The following is an 11,374-nucleotide window of genomic DNA, read 5'->3' as shown; positions in this document are numbered from 1 at the left end:
CCGCCGCCTTGCCGCTATCCCGCCGCGCGTTTGGGGAGGGAGGGCGACCCGTAGGACGGCCCGCCGACTACACGACCGTTTGGCAGAGCGAGTGCAAGGTTAGGCGAGCTGGGCGGTAACTCGGGTTAGTCTGGGGAGACTCGCGGTGGACAGGGTGGCGCGAATCCGGCCGGGCGGCCCCATCGATTAAGCATTGGTAGGGAGCCGAGGATGAGCCGTGCGAAGTGGCCTCGGAGGCGGTCCGTGGGGGACGACGGGGGGGGACGGGCGTCGGCCCTCCGGCCCGAGCAGAGAACGTTCGGTCACCCAAGCGGGAATCTGCGCCCCGGCCCGAGTCGGACTCGGTCGGTGCGGCCCGCTGAGGCCCTCAACTATTCCCGTACGCGGGGGTCGGGAGCTGCGGCGCTGCGCCGGCGACTTACCCGCGCGAGGCACGCACTGCGTGCGGCCAGGATGCGGAGTTGGATCGGCGCTGGTTGGGAACCCTCGGGGAACGAAGGCGGACGGCGGCCAGCCGGCGCCGACGAACCCGTCGGGGAGGGGGCTGGTGGCAGGCGCGATCGGCACTATTGCTGACTGCCGGGAGGGAAGCTGCGCCCCGGCCGAGTCAGACTCAGCCGTTGCGGCCCCCCCGAGCCCGCAGCGCGTAGCGCGGAAGCCATACGCCCCCCCGATGCGGAGCGACAGACGCCCCCGCGACCGCGGTTGGTCGGGAAGGCTTTTCGGATAGAGGTCGGACGGTGTGTGTGTGGACGGCTTCCCGTGGTGCCGCCGCTATCAAGCCGGAGGGTTTGAGAAACGACATTCGCGGAAGGACCGGCGCGGCCGGCGGACGCTCGCACGCGCGGCGCCCGACACTCAGCCGCTCGCTCGGCCTCCGTGGATCGTGGCTAGGTGGGATGGATGCCAAACCGGGTCGTCTCGGTCTCGCCGCAGTACGGTCGCGCCGGGGCCTGCGGGGCGGCGCGGGGAGCGCACGCTCACGCGGCGGCCGGGGCGCTAGAGTGCGACCCGCAGTGGGTAGGAACCGTCCACCCGACGTCGGACGAGCCGAGGCCGATGGAGGCCCTACCAAGGCGGGTCATGAGTGCCAGTCGGTCAGTTGGGTGAGGGGGTACTCGGAGGCCCGCCGGGAGCAGACGGGCGACCGGGGATGGGGGGCGTACGCGGGCGGGCGCCGGGAGAAGACGGCCCGTCCGGGGTCGAATCTCGGCCTGTGTTTTCGGAGCCGGCCGGGCATCACGCTCCCTCCTTGGATGGACAACATTCGTAGTTGACACTTTGTGTCATTTTATCCGAGCGGGCGGGCGCCTCGAGAGGCGGACCGTCCGGGGCGACTCTCGGCCTGTGTTTTCGGAGCCGGCCGGGCCTCACGCTCCCTCCTTGGATGGACAACATTCGTAGTTGACACTTTGTGTCATTTTATCCGAGCAGACGGGCGCCGCGAGGCGGACCGTCCGGGGCGACTCTCGGCCTGTGTTTTCGGAGCCGGCCGGGCATCACGCTCCCTCCTTGGATGGACAACATTCGTAGTTGACACTTTGTGTCATTTTATCCGAGCAGACGGGCGCCGCGAGGCGACCGTCCGGGGCGACTCTCGGCCTGTGTTTAAGGAGCCGGCCGGGCATCACGCTCCTTCCTTGGATGGACAACATTCGTAGTTGACACTTTGTGTCATTTTATCCGAGCGGGCGGGCGCCGCGAGGCGGACCGTCCGGGGCGACTCTCGGCCTGTGTTTAAGGAGCCGGCCGGGCATCACGCTCCTTCCTTGGATGGACAACATTCGCAGTTGACACTTTGTGTCATTTTATCCGAGCAGACGGGCGCCGCGAGGCGGACCGTCCGGGGCGACTCTCGGCCTGTGTTTTCGGAGCCGGCCGGGCATCACGCTCCCTCCTTGGATGGACAACATTCGTAGTTGACACTTTGTGTCATTTTATCCGAGCAGACGGGCGCCGCGAGGCGACCGTCCGGGGCGACTCTCGGCCTGTGTTTAAGGAGCCGGCCGGGCATCACGCTCCTTCCTTGGATGGACAACATTCGTAGTTGACACTTTGTGTCATTTTATCCGAGCGGGCGGGCGCCGCGAGGCGGACCGTCCGGGGCGACTCTCGGCCTGTGTTTAAGGAGCCGGCCGGGCATCACGCTCCTTCCTTGGATGGACAACATTCGCAGTTGACACTTTGTGTCATTTTATCCGAGCAGACGGGCGCCGCGAGGCGGACCGTCCGGGGCGACTCTCGGCCTGTGTTTTCGGAGCCGGCCGGGCATCACGCTCCCTCCTTGGATGGACAACATTCGTAGTTGACACTTTGTGTCATTTTATCCGAGCAGACGGGCGCCGCGAGGCGGACCGTCCGGGGCGACTCTCGGCCTGTGTTTAAGGAGCCGGCCGGGCATCACGCTCCTTCCTTGGATGGACAACATTCGCAGTTGACACTTTGTGTCATTTTGTTCGGCCTGTGTTTAAGGAGGCGGCCGTCCTCCACTCGGTCCGTGTTTAAGGAGCGACACTCGCGCTCCGGTTCGGCCTGTATTTAGGGAGGCGGCCGTCCTCCGCTTGGTCTGTGTTAAGGGCGACACTCTGTCCATGTTTGAGGAGCCTGGCCCTGACGCTCCTCTCCGGCCTGTGTTTAAGGAGGCGGCCGTCCTCCCCTTGGTCCGTGTTAAGGGCGACACTCGGTCCATGTTTGAGGAGCCTGGCCCTGACGCTCCTCTCCGGCCTGTGTTTAAGGAGGCGGCCGTCCTCCCCTTGGTCCGTGTTAAGGGCGACACTCGGTCCATGTTTGAGGAGCCTGGCCCTGACGCTCCTCTCCGGCCTGTGTTTAAGGAGGCGGCCGTCCTCCCCTTGGTCTGTGTTAAGGGCGACACTCGGTCCATGTTTGAGGAGCCTGGCCCTGACGCTCCTCTCCGGCCTGTGTTTAAGGAGGCGGCCGTCCTCCCCTTGGTCCGTGTTAAGGGCGACACTCGGTCCATGTTTGAGGAGCCTGGCCCTGACGCTCCTCTCCGGCCTGTGTTTAAGGAGGCGGCCGTCCTCCCCTTGGTCCGTGTTAAGGGCGACACTCGGTCCATGTTTGAGGAGCCTGGCCCTGACGCTCCTCTCCGGCCTGTGTTTAAGGAGGCGGCCGTCCTCCCCTTGGTCTGTGTTAAGGGCGACACTCGGTCCATGTTTGAGGAGCCTGGCCCTGACGCTCCTCTCCGGCCTGTGTTTAAGGAGGCGGCCGTCCTCCCCTTGGTCTGTGTTAAGGGCGACACTCGGTCCATGTTTGAGGAGCCTGGCCCTGACGCTCCTCTCCGGCCTGTGTTTAAGGAGGCGGCCGTCCTCCACTTCCTTCCATGCACCACCACATTCGCAGTTGACACTTTGCCATTTTTTCAGAGAGGTGACACTTAGTCGTTTTTTCGAAAGTTGACACTTAGTCGTTTTTTCGAAAGTTGACACTTTGCCGTTTTTTCAGAGAGGCGACACTTAGTCGTTTTTTCGAAAGTTGACACTTAGCAGTTTTTTCGAAAGTTGACACTTAGCCGTTTTTTCGAAAGTTGACACTTAGCCGTTTTTTCGAAAGTTGACACTTAGTCACTTTTTCGCCACAGTGACACCTCCAGCGCGTGCCACGGCGCTTTTCAGGTCTTCTATCCGACCTTGTGCTGTCGAGGACGGCGTGTCCGACGCCGTGGGGAGACCAGCACCATCTCCTCCATACTCGTAAACGGGGTGCTTTGGAAAACGGGGGGAAAGTCGATGAGTACACTGACTACTGGGACCATTTCATTGTACTCTGGCGCACCTGAAGACCAAAAAAGGTACTGCACCTTAGCCCGGGTACCTCACCCCCTGGTACCTCGAGGAGAACTTAGAAAAATTTCGACAAATTTTTGGTGAGCTCCAGGGAGAGAGGCTGATTTTTCGCTTTTTGAGGCCGACCGCCGAACCGGCGCGGGGCGGACTCACAAGCCCCGCAGAGCCGTGGGCACTTAGTCGTTTTTTCAGAGAGGCGACACTTAGTCGTTTTTTCAGAGGCGACACTTAGTCGTTTTTTCGAAAGTTGACACTTAGCCGTTTTTTCGAAAGTCGACACTTAGCCGTTTTTTTGGAAAGTTGACACTTAGTCGTTTTTTCGAAAGTTGACACTTAGTCGTTTTTTCGCCACAATTGGCTCTGAGCTCCAGGGGGAGAGAGCCTGGTTTTGCCTTATTTCAGGCCGGCTGGGGAACCGGCGCGGGTCGGATGCACGAGCCCGGCAGAGCCGTGGGCACTTAGAAAATTTTCGCCGATTAAGCTGGGACCTCCAGGCGGAGACCGGCATTCCTCGTCCTCGGGGTTCGACCCAGGAACCGGCGCTGGGCAGACGCCGTAGCCACGCAGAGCCGTGGGCACTTAGAAAATATTCGCCAAGTTGGCTCTGAGCTCCAGGCGGAGAGGCTGGTTTTGCCTTATATCAGGCCGGCTGGGGAACCGGCGCGGGTCGGATGCACGAGCCCGCAGAGCCGTGGGCACTTTGCCATTTTCTCAGAGTCGACACTTAGTCGTTTTTTCAGAGAGGCGACACTCTGTCGTTTTTTCGAAAGTTGACACTTTGCCGTTTTTTCAGAGAGGCGACACTTAGCCGTTTTTTCAGAGATGTGACACTTAGCCGTTTTTTCAGAGATGTGACACTTAGCCGTTTTTTCAGAGATGTGACACTTTGCCGTTTTTTCGAAAGTTGACACTTAGCCGTTTTTTCGAAAGTCGACACTTAGCCGTTTTTTCAGAGATGTGACACTTTGCCGTTTTTTCGAAAGTTGACACTTAGCCGTTTTTTCGAAAGTTGACACTTAGTCGTTTTTTCACAGATGTGACACTTAGAAACTTTTTGCCAAGTTGGCTGTGAGCTCCAGGAGGAGACCGTTATTTTTCGTCATTCGAGGCCGACTGCGGAACCGGCGCTGGGCGGACGCCAAAGCTCGGCAGGGCCGTGGGCACTTAGAAACTTTTTGCCAAGTTGGCTGTGAGCTCCAGGAGGAGACCGTTATTTTTCGTCATTCGAGGCCGACTGCGGAACCGGCGCTGGGCGGACGCCAAAGCTCGGCAGGGCCGTGGGCACTTAGAAACTTTTTGCCAAGTTGGCTGTGAGCTCCAGGAGGAGACCGTCATTTTTCGTCATTCGAGGCCGACTGCGGAACCGGCGCTGAGCGGACGCCAAAGCTCGGCAGGGCCGTGGGCACTTAGAAACTTTTTGCCAAGTTGGCTGTGAGCTCCAGGAGGAGACCGTTATTTTTCGTCATTCGAGGCCGACTGCGGAACCGGCGCTGGGCGGACGCCAAAGCTCGGCAGGGCCGTGGGCACTTAGAAACTTTTTGCCAAGTTGGCTGTGAGCTCCAGGAGGAGACCGTTATTTTTCGTCATTCGAGGCCGACTGCGGAACCGGCGCTGGGCGGACGCCAAAGCTCGGCAGGGCCGTGGGCACTTAGAAACTTTTTGCCAAGTTGGCTGTGAGCTCCAGGAGGAGACCGTTATTTTTCGTCATTCGAGGCCGACTGCGGAACCGGCGCTGGGCGGACGCCAAAGCTCGGCAGGGCCGTGGGCACTTAGAAACTTTTTGCCAAGTTGGCTGTGAGCTCCAGGAGGAGACCGTCATTTTTCGTCATTCGAGGCCGACTGCGGCACCGGCGCTGAGCGGACGCCAAAGCTCGGCAGGGCCGTGGGCACTTAGAAACTTTTTGCCAAGTTGGCTGTGAGCTCCAGGAGGAGACCGTTATTTTTCGTCATTCGAGGCCGACTGCGGAACCGGCGCTGGGCGGACGCCAAAGCTCGGCAGGGCCGTGGGCACTTAGAAACTTTTTGCCAAGTTGGCTGTGAGCTCCAGGAGGAGACCGTCATTTTTCGTCATTCGAGGCCGACTGCGGAACCGGCGCTGAGCGGACGCCAAAGCTCGGCAGGGCCGTGGGCACTTAGAAACTTTTTGCCAAGTTGGCTGTGAGCTCCAGGAGGAGACCGTTATTTTTCGTCATTCGAGGCCGACTGCGGAACCGGCGCTGGGCGGACGCCAAAGCTCGGCAGGGCCGTGGGCACTTAGAAACTTTTTGCCAAGTTGGCTGTGAGCTCCAGGAGGAGACCGTTATTTTTCGTCATTCGAGGCCGACTGCGGAACCGGCGCTGGGCGGACGCCAAAGCTCGGCAGGGCCGTGGGCACTTAGAAACTTTTTGCCAAGTTGGCTGTGAGCTCCAGGAGGAGACCGTTATTTTTCGTCATTCGAGGCCGACTGCGGAACCGGCGCTGGGCGGACGCCAAAGCTCGGCAGGGCCGTGGGCACTTAGAAACTTTTTGCCAAGTTGGCTGTGAGCTCCAGGAGGAGACCGTCATTTTTCGTCATTCGAGGCCGACTGCGGCACCGGCGCTGAGCGGACGCCAAAGCTCGGCAGGGCCGTGGGCACTTAGAAACTTTTTGCCAAGTTGGCTGTGAGCTCCAGGAGGAGACCGTTATTTTTCGTCATTCGAGGCCGACTGCGGAACCGGCGCTGGGCGGACGCCAAAGCTCGGCAGGGCCGTGGGCACTTAGAAACTTTTTGCCAAGTTGGCTGTGAGCTCCAGGAGGAGACCGTCATTTTTCGTCATTCGAGGCCGACTGCGGAACCGGCGCTGAGCGGACGCCAAAGCTCGGCAGGGCCGTGGGCACTTAGAAACTTTTTGCCAAGTTGGCTGTGAGCTCCAGGAGGAGACCGTTATTTTTCGTCATTCGAGGCCGACTGCGGAACCGGCGCTGGGCGGACGCCAAAGCTCGGCAGGGCCGTGGGCACTTAGAAACTTTTTGCCAAGTTGGCTGTGAGCTCCAGGAGGAGACCGTTATTTTTCGTCATTCGAGGCCGACTGCGGAACCGGCGCTGGGCGGACGCCAAAGCTCGGCAGGGCCGTGGGCACTTAGAAACTTTTTGCCAAGTTGGCTGTGAGCTCCAGGAGGAGACCGTTATTTTTCGTCATTCGAGGCCGACTGCGGAACCGGCGCTGGGCGGACGCCAAAGCTCGGCAGGGCCGTGGGCACTTAGAAACTTTTTGCCAAGTTGGCTGTGAGCTCCAGGAGGAGACCGTCATTTTTCGTCATTCGAGGCCGACTGCGGCACCGGCGCTGAGCGGACGCCAAAGCTCGGCAGGGCCGTGGGCACTTAGAAACTTTTTGCCAAGTTGGCTGTGAGCTCCAGGAGGAGACCGTTATTTTTCGTCATTCGAGGCCGACTGCGGAACCGGCGCTGGGCGGACGCCAAAGCTCGGCAGGGCCGTGGGCACTTAGAAACTTTTTGCCAAGTTGGCTGTGAGCTCCAGGAGGAGACCGTCATTTTTCGTCATTCGAGGCCGACTGCGGAACCGGCGCTGAGCGGACGCCAAAGCTCGGCAGGGCCGTGGGCACTTAGAAACTTTTTGCCAAGTTGGCTGTGAGCTCCAGGAGGAGACCGTTATTTTTCGTCATTCGAGGCCGACTGCGGAACCGGCGCTGGGCGGACGCCAAAGCTCGGCAGGGCCGTGGGCACTTAGAAACTTTTTGCCAAGTTGGCTGTGAGCTCCAGGAGGAGACCGTTATTTTTCGTCATTCGAGGCCGACTGCGGAACCGGCGCTGGGCGGACGCCAAAGCTCGGCAGGGCCGTGGGCACTTAGAAACTTTTTGCCAAGTTGGCTGTGAGCTCCAGGAGGAGACCGTTATTTTTCGTCATTCGAGGCCGACTGCGGAACCGGCGCTGGGCGGACGCCAAAGCTCGGCAGGGCCGTGGGCACTTAGAAACTTTTTGCCAAGTTGGCTGTGAGCTCCAGGAGGAGACCGTCATTTTTCGTCATTCGAGGCCGACTGCGGCACCGGCGCTGAGCGGACGCCAAAGCTCGGCAGGGCCGTGGGCACTTAGAAACTTTTTGCCAAGTTGGCTGTGAGCTCCAGGAGGAGACCGTTATTTTTCGTCATTCGAGGCCGACTGCGGAACCGGCGCTGGGCGGACGCCAAAGCTCGGCAGGGCCGTGGGCACTTAGAAACTTTTTGCCAAGTTGGCTGTGAGCTCCAGGAGGAGACCGTCATTTTTCGTCATTCGAGGCCGACTGCGGCACCGGCGCTGAGCGGACGCCAAAGCTCGGCAGGGCCGTGGGCACTTAGAAACTTTTTGCCAAGTTGGCTGTGAGCTCCAGGAGGAGACCGTTATTTTTCGTCATTCGAGGCCGACTGCGGAACCGGCGCTGGGCGGACGCCAAAGCTCGGCAGGGCCGTGGGCACTTAGAAACTTTTTGCCAAGTTGGCTGTGAGCTCCAGGAGGAGACCGTCATTTTTCGTCATTCGAGGCCGACTGCGGCACCGGCGCTGAGCGGACGCCAAAGCTCGGCAGGGCCGTGGGCACTTAGAAACTTTTTGCCAAGTTGGCTGTGAGCTCCAGGAGGAGACCGTTATTTTTCGTCATTCGAGGCCGACTGCGGAACCGGCGCTGGGCGGACGCCAAAGCTCGGCAGGGCCGTGGGCACTTAGAAACTTTTTGCCAAGTTGGCTGTGAGCTCCAGGAGGAGACCGTCATTTTTCGTCATTCGAGGCCGACTGCGGCACCGGCGCTGAGCGGACGCCAAAGCTCGGCAGGGCCGTGGGCACTTTGCCACTTTTTCGCCACAATTGGCTGTGAGCTCCAGGAGGAGACCGTTATTTTTCGTCATTCTAGGCCGGTTGCAGAACCGGCGCGGCTCGGATGCACGAGCCCGCAGAGCCGTGGGCACTTAGAAAAATTTCAGAGAGGCGACACTTTGCCATTTTTTCAGAGAGGTGACACTTAGTCGTTTTTTCGAAAGTTGACACTTAGCCGTTTTTTCGAAAGTTGACACTTAGTCGTTTTTTCGAAAGTTGACACTTAGTCGTTTTTTCGCCAAAGTGCCCACCTCCAGCGCGTGCCACGGCGCTTTCCAGGTCTTCTATCCGACCTTGTGCTGTCGAGGACGGCGTGTCCGACGCCGTGGGGAGACCAGCACCATCTCCTCCATACTCGTAAACGAGGTGCTTTGGAAAACGGGGGGAAAGTCGATGAGTACACTGACTACTGGGACCATTTCATTGTACTCTGGCGCACCTGAAGACCAAAAAAGGTACTGCACCTTAGCCCGGGTACCTCACCCCCTGGTACCTCGAGGTGAGCTCCAGGGAGAGAGGCTGATTTTTTGCTTTTTGAGGCCGACCACCGAACCGGCGCGGGGCGGACTCACAAGCCCCGCAGAGCCGTGGGCACTTAGTCGTTTTTTCGAAAGTTGACACTTAGTCGTTTTTTCGCCGATTTTGCTGGGACCTCCAGGCGAGGACCGGCGTTTTTCGTCTTCCGGGTCCGACCCGGGAACCAGCGCCGAGCGGACACATTCGCTCGCTAGTGCCGTTGGCACTTAGAAAATTTTTCGTTTGTCATGAGCTCCGGGCGGAGACCGGCGTTTTTCGTCTTCCGGGTCCGACCCGGGAACCAGCGCCGAGCGGACACATTCGCTCGCAAGTGCCGTTGGCACTTAGAAAATTTTTCGTTTGTCATGAGCTCCGGGCGGAGAGCGGCGTTTTTCGTCTTCCGGGTTCGACCCGGGAACCAGCGCCGAGCGGACACATTCGCTCGCTAGTGCCGTTGGCACTTAGAAAATGTTTCGTTTGTCATGAGCTCCGGGCGGAGAGCGGCGTTTTTCGTCTTCCGGGTTCGACCCGGGAACCAGCGCCGAGCGGACACATTCGCTCGCTAGTGCCGTTGGCACTTAGAAAATTTTTCGTTTGTCATGAGCTCCGGGCGGAGAGCGGCGTTTTTCGTCTTCCGGGTTCGACCCGGGAACCAGCGCCGAGCGGACACATTCGCTCGCTAGTGCCGTTGGCACTTAGAAAATTTTTCGTTTGTCATGAGCTCCGGGCGGAGAGCGGCGTTTTTCGTCTTCCGGGTTCGACCCGGGAACCAGCGCCGAGCGGACACATTCGCTCGCTAGTGCCGTTGGCACTTAGAAAATTTTTCGTTTGTCATGAGCTCCGGGCGGAGACCGGCATTTTTCGTCATTCGAGGCCGACGGGGGAACCAGCCGGAGCGGACACGTTTGCTCGGAAGAGCCGTTGGCACTTAGAAAAAATTCCGTGTCTCGTGAGCTCCAGGGGGGACAGGCTGGTTTTATTCATCCGTAGCCGACATGGGAACCAGCGCGGAGCGGATTGGTGTTGCGCTGCCATATACCTCATCTCTCTCAAGAGTCCCCCCCTTATACGTGCCGATGGTGTTTTGGAAAACGGGGGGTAACTGGATGAGTACACTGACTAGTGGGACCAAGTACACTAATAGCCCCTGGTACCTAAAATGGAAGTATAGAGGCCGACTTTCGGGCAAGATCACGCCGGGTTAGGCTTCCAGGACCTCGGCTAAGCAATTTTAACGGGTTGCCCGGTTCTTTTTTGAACCAGCCCGGTTCTTTTTTTTTATCCAGCCCGGTTCTTTTTACACTTCCAGCTGGAGCTCGGGAGCGGCTTTTTGCACAAGATCACGCCGTGTTAGGCTTCCAGGACCTCAGCTAAGCAATTTTAACGGGTCGCCCGGTTCTTTTTTGATCCAGCCCGGTTCTTTTTTTTATCCAGCCTGGTTCTTTTTACACTTCCAGCTGGAGCTCGGGAGCGGCTTTTTGCACAAGAACACGCCGTGTTAGGCTTCCAGGACCTCGGCTAAGCAATTTTAACGGGTCGCCCGGTTCTTTTTTGATCCAGCCCGGTTCTTTTTTTTATCCAGCCTGGTTCTTTTTACACTTCCAGCTGGAGCTCGGGAGCGGCTTTTTGCACAAGAACACGCCGTGTTAGGCTTCCAGGACCTCGGCTAAGCAATTTTAACGGGTCGCCCGGTTCTTTTTTGATCCAGCCCGGTTCTTTTTTTTATCCAGCCTGGTTCTTTTTACACTTCCAGCTGGAGCTCGGGAGCGGCTTTTTGCACAAGATCACGCCGTGTTAGGCTTCCAGGACCTCGGCTAAGCAATTTTAACGGGTCGCCCGGTTCTTTTTTGATCCAGCCCGGTTCTTTTTTTTATCCAGCCTGGTTCTTTTTACACTTCCAGCTGGAGCTCGGGAGCGGCTTTTTGCACAAGATCACGCCGTGTTAGGCTTCCAGGACCTCGGCTAAGCAATTTTAACGGGTCGCCCGGTTCTTTTTTTTTATCCAGCCCGGTTCTTTTTTTATCCAGCCCGGTTCTTTTTACACTTCCAGCTGGAGCTCGGGAGCGGCTTTTTGCACAAGATCACGCCGTGTTAGGCTTCCAGGACCTCGGCTAAGCAATTTTAACGGGTTGCCCGGTTCTTTTTTGAACCAGCCCGGTTCTTTTTTTTATCCAGCCTGGTTCTTTTTACACTTCCAGCTGGAGCTCGGGAGCGGCTTTTTGCACAAGAACACG

Source organism: Syngnathus leptorhynchus, unplaced genomic scaffold (assembly GCF_054491065.1).
Source record: "Syngnathus leptorhynchus isolate UIUO unplaced genomic scaffold, UIUO_Slep HiC_scaffold_809, whole genome shotgun sequence".
NCBI classification, from domain to species: Eukaryota; Metazoa; Chordata; class Actinopteri; order Syngnathiformes; family Syngnathidae; genus Syngnathus; species Syngnathus leptorhynchus.
The sequence above is the reverse complement of the archived record's forward strand: the minus strand, read 5'-3'. Positions refer to the sequence as shown.